Source organism: Epinephelus moara, chromosome 22, assembly GCF_006386435.1.
Source record: "Epinephelus moara isolate mb chromosome 22, YSFRI_EMoa_1.0, whole genome shotgun sequence".
Taxonomy (NCBI): Eukaryota; Metazoa; Chordata; class Actinopteri; order Perciformes; family Serranidae; genus Epinephelus; species Epinephelus moara.
Genome location: NC_065527.1, coordinates 36451265 through 36454977, shown reverse-complemented (window position 1 = coordinate 36454977; position 3713 = coordinate 36451265). Strand labels below are relative to the sequence as shown.

The window sequence follows — 3713 nt, the reverse complement described above, 5'->3', positions numbered from 1 at the left end:
ATGACACACCAGTAGAGTTTTGTAGTAAAACAGTAGTGTTTCCAGTAGTAACCAAGCAGAGTAGTGAAAGAGCTGTTAAAACACTACTGCTTCATTACACAGGCATTCAAATAGTGATTATGTAGAGATTTTACTACTTGCTTGTATAGTAAATATGTAGTCACAACACTACAGCAACACTACATATTTTAAATAGTGATCAATTAGATTTTAGTGCTTGAATATACATACTTGATGTGTATACACACAGTAGTTTTTCATGAGGCTCTGTGTGTATCTTAAGTATCATAGTGTTCAGAATAGACAATGAGAGCCTACTGTAAAATTGTTTTTTGTTTTTTATATATAGAAGCGAAGGTAATTTCTCAGGGATTTCATTTCGGGATATTCCACTGATCATTCATATACATTTACAATTCAATAAAATTAAAGGATATTTGTGATATAATACAGTAACTGAAAACACAACAGAATTTTTTTAATTGAAATGATTTATTACTTTATAATTATCCAACCACACACACAATTTACAAAAACAGTTGTAGCCTGGTGAAATTAAACCAGCACAGGACACAGAAATATCTTTTGGGGTCTTTAATCTGAATAATAGAATATGGTGTTCAGCAAATAAAAAGAAATAATAACAGTTTCCAAATAAAAGTGGCAGACTGTCCTCTGCCCTATCTGCAGTCCTTGTAGATAAATAAAAAAAAGCAATTGTTTAAGTCTCTAAGAGGAGGTAGAGCTATAATCAGTCAGATGTGACAACTGTTTTCCTGTTGGACTAGTCAGGAAACACTGCCCTGACAATTATAGTGAGATAAGAGTAGGAAGATGAAAATGTGTACATATGTGTAAGTTGCCCAGACGCACAAAAAAGTCTCTGCCACCAATGCTCTACTCCAAACAGGAAGTTGGCCATTTTGATTCAAATTTTTCAATTTGGCGTTGATTTTGTGATTTCCACACCTTGTAATTTAACGAACTCTACAGATACAAAAACAACAATCAGTAGTCATTTATTTTTTTAGTTTTGTCAACAACTCCCTTTCCATGTCTGTGTTTCTAATTTGCTGCAACATTATGGGTAACATTAATAGCCTCTAGGCCCTGGGGACCTGGGGGTGAGTGATGACCTGAGGCTCTGGTCATCCAGCGACCTGACTCAGGACCAGCTTCTCTGCCTTTTGTTGGACGTGGTGGAGGTGGAGGTGGAGGTGACCACCACCTGTGCTTTTTTCCACATGTTCATCTACTCAACAGGATGTTAGGAGACTATATGTGTGGTAATCAGCATCTGTTGGTGGTAAAAGCTACTCAAGCTGAAATAGCGACTGAGTAAACTTTTACTAGTATGTGGAATATGATTAAAACCAAAGTGAGGAGCAATCATGGGTCTGTTTTTAAATTTCATTTTCACCCAATTATTAAAAACATTGAACAACATTTAATGACTTTCTCAAAGGCTAATATGAAAAGAAAGTGATGTTACATTTAATATGAGTTACGCATTAACTCTGTCAGTAATTCTTTTTATGACCGTAGCTGCGTGTTTTTTCCCGGAAGTTTTCTCCCCTGTTGTCGTGGTGAATCATAGTATCGGAGCTCCATTGATGATGGCTTTATCACTAAAATGCTCAAGTCAAAAATGTCTTATCTTTTGACTGCTTGTCTCTGATATCTCCTAACAGTTTTCCAAGAAATTTCTGATATTTACTTTGAAACCGATGCTATATTGCTGCATACTCTGTAGTTCTTATGCATAGAGCGTGGCTGGCAGTGAATGCTTGAAAGACATAGCAACAGTAACCAAGGGAGCGGGGCTTAGCTAAGGATCATGTTATCCAATGACATTCCGTTTGGAGCTTCCACCTTGTTCCCCGGCGCTGCGTTGTGATTGTTTGTCCCTCTTCACCGAAGGACACGGCAGTCATTACGGTAAGTGGTAGGAGCTTGCTTGTAGCGTAGTCATTTTGTGAATGTTGCTCGTGCTTCTGACATTATATGTGGGTTTGTATGCTATATAAACTATGTGTGTACCTACATTATATCAATTGGAATGTATTGTCACTAGCTCAGCTCAGTAAGATACCGTAGCAGTTCGTTAGCGTAGCCGTTCGTTAGCAAAGCGGCTAGTTAGCGTAGCGGCTAGGTAGCGTAGGGCTTACTTAGCCCCCAGCATCCTTTGACTCAGCAGGAGAGTGTGGTATTTTAGGTCTTGCGTCAGCTCACACTGGTTGTTTTTAAACTGTGGAATATTCAATGGCAATGTTTTGCCATTAGCGTAGCTTAGTAAGCTAGCGTAACTTAGCGGGTAGTTAGCGTAACGGCTAGTTAGCCGCCATTGTTCTCTGACTCGGCCAGAGAGTGATGTGTTGTAACTGGGGAGAGGGGTGTCGAACGGAGCATTTTTTCATATTTCCCTCTCTGCACAGAGATGCATTTATTTATAGTAACCACATTTTATAGTGAACAACGTACATATGTCCTCTACAAATCCTGACCATGTTTGCAAAGTTTGGATGAATGAGTCGCACTCAATCTAGCAGGAAACGAAGCTCATCTGCCTGTTTGCCTCCGCATGCAGGGATGAACAGATCCACGTATAATTAACCGCAAAACACGTAAATAACTTCATATTACTGGCGTGTAACACTCATTAATGCTTAAGCTGTGTCCTCTGGGAAATGAGAATGTCCAACTGAAATAATCTTCTCATGTTTAATGTCTAAAAATGAATAACATTTGTCCAATGCTCTGTGATATAGCCTACTGTGTTTAACAAAGTATGTTCCAATGCAATTAAAGCTTTATGTGTTTGTGGACATAATTGATTTAATAATACAAGTAGACAGTATTTGAAGATACGGAAGAGGATTAGGGCCACTGTGGAAAAAAAAGTGAGTTCTGACTTTAATCTCAGAATTCTGACTTTTTTCTCAGAATTCTGAGATTAAACTCAGAATTCTGACTTTAATCTCAGAATTCTGACATTAAACTCAGAATTCTTACTTTTTTCTCAGAATTCTGACTTTAAACTCAGAATTCTGAGAACAAAGTCAGAATTCTGAGAACAAAGTCAGAAGTATGGGTGCCTATTGGGAACCAACTTCGGTGGTGCACTAGAGTGGAGGAGAGGAGAGGAGAGCCACGCGCGGACCGAAAATGTCGGACCTCAGTGAGTTTTTGCGTGTTCGAGGGGTCCCTGAGGAAGCCATTTCATTCATGGAAGAGCAGAAGGTGAGTGAAGAAGGTATGTGTTGGTTTGGTGCTTGGTGTTTGTAAAAATGAAGAAATATGTTGTTAGAAGCTCGTTAACTCGTAGCACGTGTGTTAGCTTAAATGGTTGGGCTACCGGACAATATCCACGAGCCCATCCCGATTTTTGTCATTTTGTTACAATAATTTTGTGATCTGCCGCTGTGAGGAACGCTGCTCGCTGCCCGCTTTTGTGGCAGCAACTACCGAGTGAGAGGTGTGGAGCCACAGTTAACATTACACCGGTCTACACCGGGCAGTGGTTCTTTTCACCGGTCGATGCCGTCCGCGGCATCCCCTCTCACAGAACTATGTTACCGCAAGTAATTTAGCCATAGGCAGTTTTCCCTGATCGCCCCAAGAATACCAACCTCCTCAGCTGTCTGAAAGGGATTAGAACAGCAGGACAATGTTGGTAATGTAGGCTTACCTTGTAGCTACAATTCTAATAGCAG

General features: G+C 39.8%; 1 protein-coding gene and 1 long non-coding RNA gene across 2 annotated transcripts in view; one reads left to right on the top strand and one right to left on the bottom strand.

Annotated features, from left to right (window-relative positions):
• LOC126383469 (putative ferric-chelate reductase 1) overlaps positions 1-3713 on the bottom strand; it is a 285727-nt gene that overhangs the window by 143117 nt on the left and 138897 nt on the right. The window lies entirely within an intron of this gene.
• The window catches only part of LOC126383533 (uncharacterized), a 13310-nt gene continuing 11252 nt past the window's right edge, over positions 1656-3713 (top strand). Inside the window, exon 1 of the long non-coding RNA XR_007569164.1 lies at positions 1656-1938. This is a non-coding gene — a long non-coding RNA (uncharacterized LOC126383533). The remainder of the gene's footprint in view (positions 1939-3713) is intronic.